General features: G+C 31.8%; 1 protein-coding gene across 1 annotated transcript in view; it reads right to left on the bottom strand.

The window, feature by feature from the left end:
* Window positions 1-13,470, bottom strand: part of LOC114335824 (EF-hand domain-containing protein D2 homolog) — a 276,872-nt gene that overhangs the window by 171,601 nt on the left and 91,801 nt on the right. The window lies entirely within an intron of this gene.

Genomic DNA, 13,470 nt, shown 5'->3' with positions numbered 1-13,470 from the left:
AATCTAAATTGGAACATAAAATTGTGTTATATTTCGTGTTTGGTTGTCTATAGCGATCGTTTTGATAGAATCATCGTTTTGGTTTTGATTTCCGATTTGTTGAATTTCAACGGATATCCTGTAGCCCATATAAATCATCGCTGTTGCATGCTCCGCATTGTTGCTATCGTTTTTATTATCAATTTTATTTCTTTTGTACATTCCATTGGGGTTATTTATAGATACAGATAGTGGTTGTAAGAATATTAAAGACATTTAGACGCGCGTGGATGAGTACTTTTCAAAGTAAAGTACACTTTTTACTTCGTTTATCTAAAATGAACTGGATATACCTACGTACCAGAAATGGGAGACAGCACTTTGTGAAAACGTAAGTGTTGTCTTTATCATGTTTTCGTCAACATCTTTCGATCTTAATAAGTACGGTGTGTCTTTCGATTTTCATAAGTGGAGTACCTACATCTAAGTGAAAAGTCCAAGGGATGCACTGCAGGCGGACGCCCCTGTTTGGGAGGCGCTAAAATGAGCTTTTTCTGCGGGTGTTATACAAAATACTAATTTAAAAAACCGAGGGGCGCCTATGCTAGTTTTGCAGGCGGGGATATTATATCCTAGCGCCGGCACTGATCCTAGTTGCCAATATGGGTTTAATAATTGATTGGCTGATAAATCTTTTCCTTCCAGTTTTTTAAGTATTTATTCTTGTATATTATAGATTGTATCATTAACGCAGCCTAATAGTCTGTTTCTCATAATATAGTATAACTCTTCTTTCAATAATTAATATTACATATCGATGGCATAGTGCACAATTGTGGTAAGTGCAAAAACTAACATTTTACAGTACAGCCATTTGAAAGTTATAGGTATGTACTTACCACTTTGCACCACTATGTACTTTTCTTATATTGTACATACCTCATTTGACAGGTATAAACTACAAGCTTCTAAATGAAATTAAATAACAAATTTCAAGGAAAAAATTGTTTAATTCGCAAAAAGAATGAATACAAATATTTATTCATCATCAGAAGTATCATAATATTAGAACAGTGAAGAGAAACCATTTGTGGTAAGTGCACATACAACATTTGGCTTATTTAATTTTTCTTATATTTAGCAGTTACCACATTATGTCAACTTGTATTTCTTACACGTTTCATTATTTGCTTACCACATTTGTGCACAATAAACTTTGGGTCAAAATAATGTACTATGTGTACTTATCAATTTTCTAAAAAAGTTGTACTTACCACATTTGTGCACTATACCATCGATATAATAATATGAATTACAATAATTGTTATTCGTATTATTATATTACTAATAATTATTATTGTTAAAATATTAGGTACTTCGAGTCTGCATCTTTGGTCCGTTTTCATTTAAACAAATAAGTAAAAAATAATTCTAAATACGTTATAAAGATAAGAGATACTGAGATTGAAATTCTGGGGAAAACCTCAGCAAAGAAGTTTGAGAATAAAGAGACGAATAAAGAAACAGTATATTAGTACCTATTTACAAAAACTTACAGCTTTTGCTGCTGCTACTTTCGCTTCCTTTTTGGCGACCTTATAGTTTTGAAAATATAATATGTTTAGACCAGGGCGCATCTGTAAAAATATTAGTACATTTGGACGTTGAGAGGTGACTCAAATTTTTTTGCAGAAATTGCTTAAAAATAACTCAAATAATAATATTTGAGTTATCCTCCCTCTCAAAAAGGTCCGGAACATTGTTTAAATAATCAAAATGTCAAAAAATGAAGGAAAAATTCGATTTTTTTCTTCGTTTTTTGATTATAACTTTAAAAGTATTCATTCCCGAGAAAAGTTGCGTAATTAAATTTCCTACAATATAGAATTGGCTAAAAATTTAAAAAATAGTTGCAAAATTGCAATACATAATTGCGAAAAAACCATACAAAAACAAGTATTCGCATTTTACGTTTTTCAACCATTTATGCTACACTTAGGACCTTCATATTTCACCCAGAAAAACTTTATGATACAGTAAAAAAATACTGTCAATTTCATTAAGATCGGTTCAATATATTTAGCAAAATAAATTTTGCAATCCAACTTTCGCAAAAAAAATCATTTTTTCAAAATGTTACAGGACTGAAAGTAAAGCAGATAGCAAGTTGAAATTTGTTTTGTGTATAGAAGTGTACTGTACCTTTCATTTGCAATTTGCAAAACTAAAACCGATTAACTACCACGGCGTCAGGAATTTTTTTAAATAAACATTAATTATTGGTGCTACGCGCAGGACAGCGGATAGTTTGCTCTGATTGGGCATTCCAATGACCTTTGATAATGATTGATACATTTTAATTTTTATTACATTTCGATATAAATAACTAAATTTGCTTATTGCAAAATAAAAACACATACTCTATCCTTTGAAATAACACTTTTTTTAGCAAAAACTTTCTTTGTTCATATATTTTAACTTGGGGAATAAAAGTTTATTATTTTTAAACATATGCAATTGTTTAAACAATATTTCACAAACAATAATAAAATTAGTTAGATTTTTGTGGAATTAAAATATTAAAATACAACAAAATATAGAGTAAGAAAATAATATATTAGATAAAGATTGGAAGAAATTTTGCTGGAAATCAACTTGTGTGAATCGAACACCGCTGTCCTGCGCGTAGCACCAAAAATTAATGTTTATTTAAAAAATTTCCTGACGTTGTGGTAATTAATCGATTTTAATTTTGCAAATTGCTTTATTTTATTATATGCTTTATTTTCAGTCCTGTAACATTTAAAAAAAAATGATTTTTTTAGCGAAAGCTGGATTGCAAAATTTATTTTGCAAAATCTATTAAACCGATCTTAATGAAATTTACAGTGTTGTTTTACTATATCATAAAGTTTTTCTGGGTAAAATATGAAGGTCCTAAGTGTAGCATAAATGGTTGAAAAACGTAAAATGCGAATACTTGTTTTTGTACGGTTTTTTCGCAATTATTGCTATTTTGCAACAAGGGTGACTATTTTTTAAATTTTTAACCAATTCTATATTGTATGAAATTTAATTACGCAACTTTTGTCAGTACTTTTCTCAGAAATGAATAGTTTTAAAGTTATAATAAAAAAACCAATAAAAAAATCGAATTTTTCTTCATATTTTGACATTTTGATTATTTAAACAATGTTCCGGACCATTTTGAGTGGGAGAATAACTCAAATATTATTATTTGAGTTATTTTCAAGCAATTTCTGCAAAAAAAAATTGAGTCACCTCTCAACGTCCATCTCAAAACAGATGTGCCCTGTACTAGTTGGACCTATTTCCTTGCCACTGTTTAAATAGTTTTTTCTTATCCTTTATTGTGGGTCCAACTTCGTTTGACGACGACCAGGTCTTTTTATTCTCAAGCTTGTTTCCTGCACATTTTTCAACTATTTCAAATATCAGTATCTCTAATAATACTGGACATATTCATCCTGTTTCAGCACGTTTTTTCAACTATTTTTTACCTAAATATACCTTCATTTTGGCCTTTAACATCCATCACTTCATGTTTTGTGGTTCTCTCCGATATTTTGGTTTAGTTTTCCTTTTTATTTCCATGTACAAGACAAGCAACTTTTACCACTCACTAACTATTACCTTGCAGTCCTCACATTCACATGTTGTTTTCTTTTAATGAAATAATCTATTTTGGAGTAATTTTGTCCACTTTTATATGTGATAAGTTTACTTTATTTTTAAAGAATGTGTTAAAAATCGCCATATCTAATGCTGTTGCTGATTTCAGCATGTCACCTCCAGCTTCATTTCTACTTCCAATGCCTAGTCCTCCATGTATTGCTTCGTATCATCTCTTGGATTGGCCCATTATGTACATTAAAATCCCATTCTCTTATGATTCTCTCCTCTGATGTAATATTGCTCAGTATGTATCCTAATTGCTCATAGAAAGATCTTCTTTCATTCTCACCCAGACCGATTTGAGGGGCATACACACACAGCATTCAACACTTCTTTATCAAGTATAAATTTCACTGTCATTAACTATCACTTGTTCCTACAACTTCTATTACGTTATACATATTTCATTTCTCTATCCTAATCTATGATTTTTTAAATAAGACTAGGGGTCGTGTGATAACTCATTTGAAAGGGTATTCAATTCTGTATTCAGTAATATAAATATTAACATAATTATTTATACACAGTGTCAAAAAAAATCTTTCAATTAAATTAATTGACAAAAAAAGAAGAATGTATGTAATTTATTTAATTGAAAATACATTTTACTATTGTCCGAAAACAAAAAAAAATGTTTATTTGAGAAATAAGCATTGATTTTTGCTTAAATTAAATGTTCAAACCAGCTCCCGCCGAGTCGCCGACCACCTGCTTTTTGGAAGTTTAAACATTTAATTTAAGCGAAAAGTAATGCGTATTTGTCAAATAAACATTTTTTTTCTGTTTTCTGACAGCAGTAAAATGTATTTTGAATTAAATAAATTACATACATTCTTTTGTTTTGTCAATTAATTTAATTTAAAAAAGTTTTTTGGACACTGTGTATAAATAATTATATTAATATTCATATTACTGAACACACAACTGAATATCCTTTCAAATGAGCTATCACACGACCCCTAGTATCATTTAAAAAAATCATCGATTACGTCATCACGTTCATATGGATGACGTCACTCGTATGAAATATATGCCAAAATATCGTAATTTAAAAATAAAATCGATCTGTTTCGGGATTTTTCCTTAAAGTCGTCGGTTTACGAAATATCGAATTTATTCCAGACATTTGCACCACACTGTATATGAATACAACGTGTCATTGACATTGTGTATTCAAATATGAATATTATACAAAATATAGTTTTCTGCTTACATGCTATTTAAAACAATTGATTGTGAAATTTGAAATTATGAAAGAATTTGCCCTATGCAAAGAAATAACTTTATTAAAAATTAACACAATAATTGCTGTTGTTAAAGAAAAGAATTATTATTGATTGCTCGATTGCTGATCAAAAGAAACAGATACGTAGTCTACGTGTTAAAATAATCGGTAGCAAGTATTATAATAGCTACTCAATGGATAAAAAAATACGTGTGTGAATTTTTGTTCTTTTCGTTTTATCAAGAGAAGATGAACTGTTTTTAATCTCTTGTAAATATTTATGAGCGAAAGCATGAACTGATCAGTGATTCATAAATAGACATTGATAAGAATACTCGTATCGTTATTAACGCGTGTAGCGTGTACATAAAAGAAAAGAGAAAAGTGATATCAGCATTTCGTGTCTCATGCACTCTATGTATAGTAAAAATAATTACGCACTGGTTGAAGATAATTTCGTTCAACCTATGATACATTTTATTAAGGGGAAAGGCCCAAAATGTCGCCTGTCAAAATTTGTTTTAAATGGATTCATTTTTTCGAATTCTGGGAATACTAAGAAGTATTTTTAAAACACTTTAACGCAGAATGAAAGATTACGTTATTACAATACAAACAGCCATAGAATAAATAAAAATTTCTTTTGAATGTAGTCCATTCTTTCACGGTTTTTGCTCTAAATTTTAAAGAACCCCTTGGATTGACATGAAATTTGGCATACGCATAGCTTACATGTCAAAGAAAAAAAGTGATATTGTGCCGATGTGTGCTTTTGCCCTGGGGGGTGACTTTCACCCCCTCTTGGTGGTGAAAAAATATAAGTCTAAAATAAGTCCGGAAATGGATAAACTGACTAATTTTAAGTAACTTTTGTTCTATAGGGCTTTTTCGCCAAGTCAACACTTTTCGAGTTATTTGCGAGTGAATATGTTAATTTTTCAACAAAATAACTACATTTTTAGACGGTTTTTCGCAAATAACTCAAAAAGTAAGTATTTTGTCGAAAAAAACGTTCTTAGCAAAAATATAGCCTGTAAAAAAATAAAAAAAATGGTGTACGCGTTAGGTCACTGGACCTCGTAAAACCAGAGTTATAGCCAATGAAAAATAGATTCATATTCACCAAGTTTCTAAAAGAATATTTCGAAGTGAACTATCCAAAAAATTAAGCACTTTTAGGGGAAAACCATTATAACTTTTTTAAAGTGTTTTAAAAAAGCTTTATTTCTGTTTGTATAAAAAGTTTCTAGCATTAAATTTAAGCAAGTTACGCTCAAAATAAAGTTGGTCGCTTTTGTTTTGGCAAAAAAAATCGGGAAGACCACCCCCTAATTAGCAACTTAAATGAAATTAATCGTTACCGCTCCATAGATTATTTTACTTATGTTGTGTTTATATGATCTGTAAGTTTCATCGATTCAAAGTGCTTATTTTGGAAAAAAATTGGTTTTAAAGTAAAATTTTTAAAAATTTTAATTTTGAAAAATATGCCTTTTTTCAAAATAACTTAAAAATTGTTAGATACCAAAAATCTCGAAAAACAAAAAAAGTCAGGATTGCTTTTCTGAATATCATGTACTTTTTTGTTTTTCTGTTAGACAAAAATTGATTGAGATTTGGTGTTTCTAAATTTGCGTACATTCGTGATGAGTGACTCGTTCAACCCCTTTTAACTACAGCCCTTTCAAAAATAAGGACTTTGAACCGATGAAACTTACAGATCATATAAACAATACATACACGGGCCAAGAAACTTGTAAAGTCGTAACGATTAAGTTCATTTGAGATACTAATTAGGGGGTGATTTTCCCGATTTTTTTACCAAAAAAAAAAAGGGACTAACTTTATTTTGAGCGTAACTTGTTTAATTTTGATGCTAGAAATTTTTTTTATAAAACAAAAATGAAGCTTTTTTTAAACACTTTAAATAAGTTGTAATGAGTTTTCCCCGAAATGTGCTTAATTTTTGGTTATTTCACGTATTCACGAATCCAAAAGTATTCCATTTGCAATTTGACGAATATGAACCTATTTTTAATTAGGTATAACTCTGCTTCTACTAGGTATAGAAACGTGATATATACACCATTTTTTAAAATTTTTTACAGGCTATATTTTTGCTAGGAATGTTTTTTCGACAAAGTACGTACTATTTGAGTTATTTGCAAAAAACCGTCTAAAAGTGTGGTTATTTTGTTGAAAAAATGAACATATTCACTGGCAAATAACTCGAAAAGTATTGACTTAGTAAAAAAACTATATAGGACAAAAGTTACTTAAAATTAGTCAGTTTATCAATTTCCGGACTTACTTTGGACGAATACTTTTTCACCCCCAACAGGGGGTGAAAAGCACCCCCGGGGCAAAAGCACATATCGGCACAATATCACTTTTTTTCTTTGACTTGTTAGCTATGTGTATGCCAAATTTCATGTCAATCCAAGCGGTTCCTTAAAATTTAGAGGTTTTGCAATATTTTACCGTTAAAGAACGGACTAATGAAATATTTGCAATTAAAAATCACACTAAATGTTCTCTTTTATTTTCACCCCTGTAACTTATTAAAATAAACATTATAGGAGTTTTCACGGACTTTCGGCCGTCGGTAATAATGTAATCTTTCATTTTGCGTTTAAATTTTTAAAAAATATTTATTCGTTTTCTCAGGATTCGTAAAAAATGAATACATTTAAAACACATTGAACATTTTGACAGGCGACATTTTGCGCCTATGCCCTTAATGACAGTGTTCAATATTATTTTCGTAAAATGAATTTAGTCCCGACAACTTTTTCCACACCATGATCAACTTTACATGGTTGAATGTGAAATTGATACTCTATTAGTAGGGAGGCAAGAATGCTAAAGTTACAGTTACTCGAGCGTTATGGGGACCTATTGGATTGTGAAGATTAGGTCCTAAAACCAAAAAAGTTAAGTTTTCCATTTTAGTGAACTTTCCATTTTTTAATTTAATTTTCCATTTCCAACAATCGTTTTTTTCGATTATAGCGCCACCTATCCATAATTCGAAAAAATGTCTCAAATAAAAGTTATGTATTTTTACGTAAGGAATCCAAATCTGAAATAAAAAAATGGGGGCTCCTATTTAAGATTTTAAAGTAACTCCTCACCCACCTCCGGGAGTGGACGTGTTTGATGTCATTCGATAGATTTTTAAAAAATATTGAACACGTATTTTTCAGTTTTTTGATCTGATGTTTATTTCGCGAAATATCGCGGGGTTCCTATTTATAATTTTAAAGTTACCCCCCACCTCTCTTCGTGGGGGTCGAGTTTAATATCATTTGATAGATTATTGAAAAATATTGAACACATATTTCTCAGTTTTTCTATCTGACGTTCATTTCGCGAAATATTCGCTTTTTTGTGAAACTATGTGACTCTCCCATTTCCTTATGCCCTGCCCAAATCGTCAGATTTTTTAGATATACAATAATATGCATGTACTTAACTTGCCTTGCCTATTACGTTATCTTAATCTGACAATTTCGAGTTTTTCTAATGATAGATTTTTCGGGCCCTCTTAATGAACTCCCCTGTATTAAGAGTCCATATATGGTAGGGGTACATTTATAGGGTACAAGGTTTCTCCCAATGTGATTTTCTGACGCGCTCGAGTAACTGCAAAAATCCCCTCTTGGGCTCCCCGACCTATATACCATCAGTCCTAGCAATATCATCTTTCTTCTGATCATTCCTTGAGCCCTTATCAGAGCATGAAGAACCAGATGGACGGCTTCATGCAGCGATTTTCCTACTAAAGTCTTCATCTTCATTTGACCTGCCCATCGTGTTGGTGATCTTCCTCTTGATATTTGGCCTTCTACCTTTCATTCTACTCCAATAGTTCCATAGTCCCCGTTCTGCTCGTTATGTGGCTGAAGTAATTTAGGTATGCTCGGTTTACTTCTTTTAATAGCCTGTCTATTGTATGAACCTCTTCCATAATTGACAGGTTGGTCCTGTTTTTTGTTTAGGACACGCATAGAATTTTTTTGTAGACCCTCGCTTCGAAGGTTTCGATCTTACTTCTATCGATTTTTTTGAGAGTCTACGTTTCAGCTGCATATGTAGCAATTGGAAAAATAATGGCATTTACCAACCTGAACTTAGTAGGTATGCCTTGTTATCGTTAGGTTTTTCCATATTTAGATTAATTTAGCTGTTGGGGCTTGTGCCATTGCTAGTCTGTGCTTTATTTCTGAGGAGTATACAAATCTGTCTTCTTCTTCAGCCTAAGTAATCCAACTTTAAACATAGGTCTCCCCCAATTCAATCCATCGTTTTCTATTTTGTGCCACTTGCTTTCAGTTGTGTCCATCAATCTTCTTAATGTCATCAGCCCATCTCATATGTGACCTTCTACTGCTTCTTCTTCCTATCCATGGTCTTCATTGTTGTATTTCGTGATTCAATCTTTTATCCTTCAGTCGGGCATTGTGTCCTGCGAAGCTCCATATTAATTTGGCAGCATACTCTCCTGCGTCTTTTACTTTGGTTTTGCTTCTAATCCATTTGTTTGTTTTTTGGCTATAAGTCTCACCCCGACCATTGATCTTTCCATGCTATTTGTGCCTTTAGGTACTATTTTATCCATATTGGCCTAAGTGTCCACGTCTGTGAACTATACGTGAGTATCGGGAGGATACACTGATCGTAAACTCTGGTTTTCAAATATTGTTCTATTTTAGTGTTTTTCAAGATACAATTCAGTTTTCCAAATGCTGCCCACACTACAAATCGTAGCCCACAAATCTGTCTACTACTTCGAAATTCACCACTTGGCGTGTGTGCGGTAGTGATGTTGACAAAGTAACTATTCGTTACAAAGTACTCGTTACTTACGAATACGGAAAGTAACGATTACTATACAGAGAGGCAAATCGTTACTTTGATTATTCTGATTACTTCGTATCAGAGCAAATAACGACTATTGCATCTACTTTGATTACTTTGATTACTCTGATTAGTTCGTTACTTCATACCAATCGTATTAGAGCGAGTAACGACTATTGTATCTACTTTGATTACTTTGATTACTCTGATTACTTCGTTACTTCGTACCAATCGTATCAGAGCGAGTAACGACTATTGTATCTACTTTGACTACTCCGATTACTTCGTACTTCGTGAAGGTCGTTATTATATCGGAATCCCTATAGAAAATTCTCGATAGAAGATTCTCGATATGATTACCGGTACTCAAATACAAAAGTAATCATAGTAATCAAATCATTTTCATCTCTTAAACAGATTGGTGAAGGTCGTTGTTATATCGGAATACCTATACAGACCTACCTACTGAGAAATACGATTCTCGATATGATTAGCGGTAGTCAAATACAAAAGTAATCATAGTAATCAAAGTAACGAATACTGTAAATGATTACTTTATACAAAATACCTACCTACTGAGAAATACGATTTTCGATATGATTACCGGTACTCAAATACAAAAGTAACAAAAGTAATCATAGTAATCAAAGTAACGAATACTGTAAATGATTACTTTATACAAAATACCTACCTACTGAGAAATACGATTTTCGATATGATTACCGGTACTCAAATACAAAGGTAACAAAAGTAATCATAGTAATCAAAGTAACGAATACTGTAAACTGTAAATGATTACTTTATACAAAAGTAACGATTTGTAACGAATACTCGAAAGTAACTATAATCAACATCACTAGTGTGCGGTAGATGATTAAGTGCGTTATTCGCGGGTGCCTGTCGACGACTAGTCGGCGACAAATTAGCAGCAAAACGCATGCGCACTTTAAAATGATATACATAATATCGTTAATAGAAAAATATATAAGGTATATTTACCTAGGATAATTTAATAATTGGTTATTAATATTAATTAAAAGTAAATATACCTTGTATATTTATCTATTAACGGTATTATTTATATTAAGTGAGGTTAGAAATTGTCGGCGACAATTTGTCAACTGTACCCGCGAACGCACTTATTATTTGCCCTGTCTATGATCATTATTTTTGTTTTTCTGGTGTTGATCTGAAGTTCAAATTCTTTATATATCTGGCTTATTTGTTCGGTGATAATAATCATTTCTACTTCATTCGCTGCTAGTATAAGTGTATATTCATCTGCGTATCGCAAGTTGCTGATTTCTTTACCCCTTATAGTGATTCCTATAGTATCTACTTCCTCGTTGTATATTCAGAATATAATATACAGGGTGTCCAGAAACTCTACCGACAAACGAAGACAGGAGATTCCTCAGATAATTTTAAGACAATTTAACCCAACTCATCTGGTCCGAAAATGCTTCCTAAAGGAGCTAGAGCTATTTGAAGATGGCGTCTGGTAATTAGTTTTTCTTAAATATCTCCAGAACGCTTCTATTTGGAAAAACTAAAATTGGTACACATATTTATCTTCTAGATGTAAATCGATTCCATCCATTGCAAATTTCTAGTACCAGTCATAGGCGTCCGTTTTGGGTAGGGCAACAGTTACATTATCGCATAACTTTTTTGTTTTTAATTTTTAAGCATTTTTGAGTATGGATTATTAGAATCTAAGGTATTATAGTACTAAAAGGTACTCTTACTTTAAGTCGATAGGATACACTGTTTTCTAAAAAAATCGATTTGAAAATTTTTCGTTTTTTGAATATCAAAAAAAAAATTTCAAAAAAAACTATTTAGAAAAACGAAAACTAGTACGTTTATTTATATTCTAGAGATGAATCGATTTCATTAATTAAGAATTTCTAGTACCGGTCATATGCGTTCTTTTTGGGTAGGTCAACGGTTATTTTATCGCATAACTTTTTTGTCTTTAATTTTTAAGAATTTTTGACACTAGATTATCAAATTATGAGGTATTCTAGTACTAAAAGTTACTCTTGCTTCAAATTGGTAAATACACCGTTTTTTTTTTGAAAATTTTACACAATTTTGTTTCGAATTCAGGACACGAAAAATTTTCATATCGATTTTTCTAGAAAACGGTGTGTCTTACCGACTTAAAGCAAGAGTACCGTTTAGTACTAGAATACCTTACAATTTAATAATCCAGTATCAAAAATGCTTAAAAGTTTTTTTTTCTCTGATTCTGGCTTTGGTTTAGAACTAGAACCTTTAGCCACGTAATTGTATAACTTATCACTAAGTCAGGGGAGTAATGTGTAGTGTGTGTGTTGAGTAAGTGTCTTGTTACTTTGCAAAGTCGACGTCGTTGTCTTTGCAAAGAGACGCTAATTGTTTCCGAACGTCTGCGGTTGCTTAAAAATTAAAGACAAAAAAGTTATACGATAAAATAACCGTTGCCCCACCCAAAACGGACGCCTATGACTAGTACTAGAAATTTACAATGGATGGAATCGATTTATCTCTGGAAGATAAATATGTGTACCAATTTTCGTTTTCTAACTAGAAACGCTTTGGAGGTATTTAAGAAAAACTAATTACAAGACGCCATCTTCAAAGAGCTCTAGCTCCCTTATCAAGCATTTTCGGACTTGGTGAATTTGGTTAAATTGTCTTAAAATTATCTGAGGAATCTGCTGTCTTCATTTGTCGGTAGAGTTTCTGGACACCCTGTATATTATGTTGTATAGTAATGGTGATAGGATGCAGAGCTGTCCTCTCTTTCTATGTTTTGAAAGCATTGAAATATATTCAACTTTGTCAGAAATTTTATCATACGGATGTCTTGTTAGGTTAGTTAGGTGGATAGGTACTTCCATATTTTCCATTATACTCCAGAGGAAATCCCATTTTACTGAACCGAAAGCCTTTGTGTAATCTACAAAACAGCAGCATTGGTATATTGTGTTCCCTTGCTCTTTCTATTATCTGTCTGGTGTTCAATATCTGCTTACGCGTTCGGTTTCCAGGTACTTGTTCTTCGGCTACCTCTGGAAGTAAAGAGTGCTTTAGCCGTTCATTGATTATATGTAGCACAATTTTGCTTGCATGAGGAATCAGGGCAATGGATCTGTAATTGCTGCATACGGTTAGTGATCTTCTTTTATGCATAGGGATAAAGATTGATTCGCACCACTCGTCCGGCCATTCACCTGTGATCCATATCATTTTGCACCAATACCACCATAGGCACTGTTTAGGTATATAATTTTCTCTTCTCCTTTATTTTTCCTTGAACTTTCTTTGATCACCGCCAGGTCTTTTTATTATGAAACATCTTTCCTGACGTGTTTCCAAGTACATTTTTAAATATGATCCTATCAAATCCTTATTGGACATAAATTGCACAAGACAGTAGAAGTGTCTTAATTTGTGAAGCAACTATCAAAGTTATAAATTTATAAAATTCTGATATTCTATCAAAAGAATTTTGAATACACAATAGAATTAGTTTCAATGTTAGAAATGCAATGCATCTCAATAAAATACAATTATAAAATACACAATTAATACTTCTTTGCTGTTAAAGGTTCTGATTGATTTCAAAAAAACTAAGTAAATAAATCTATTCCTGTCACATAAACTTTGAGAAGAGTTGTTGAGAGATCATTACACACATGAGATCGTCGGAACTTAAGCAA

Source organism: Diabrotica virgifera, chromosome 7 (assembly GCF_917563875.1).
Source record: "Diabrotica virgifera virgifera chromosome 7, PGI_DIABVI_V3a".
Taxonomy (NCBI): domain Eukaryota; kingdom Metazoa; phylum Arthropoda; class Insecta; order Coleoptera; family Chrysomelidae; genus Diabrotica; species Diabrotica virgifera.
This window is presented reverse-complemented; position numbering and strand designations above follow the sequence as displayed.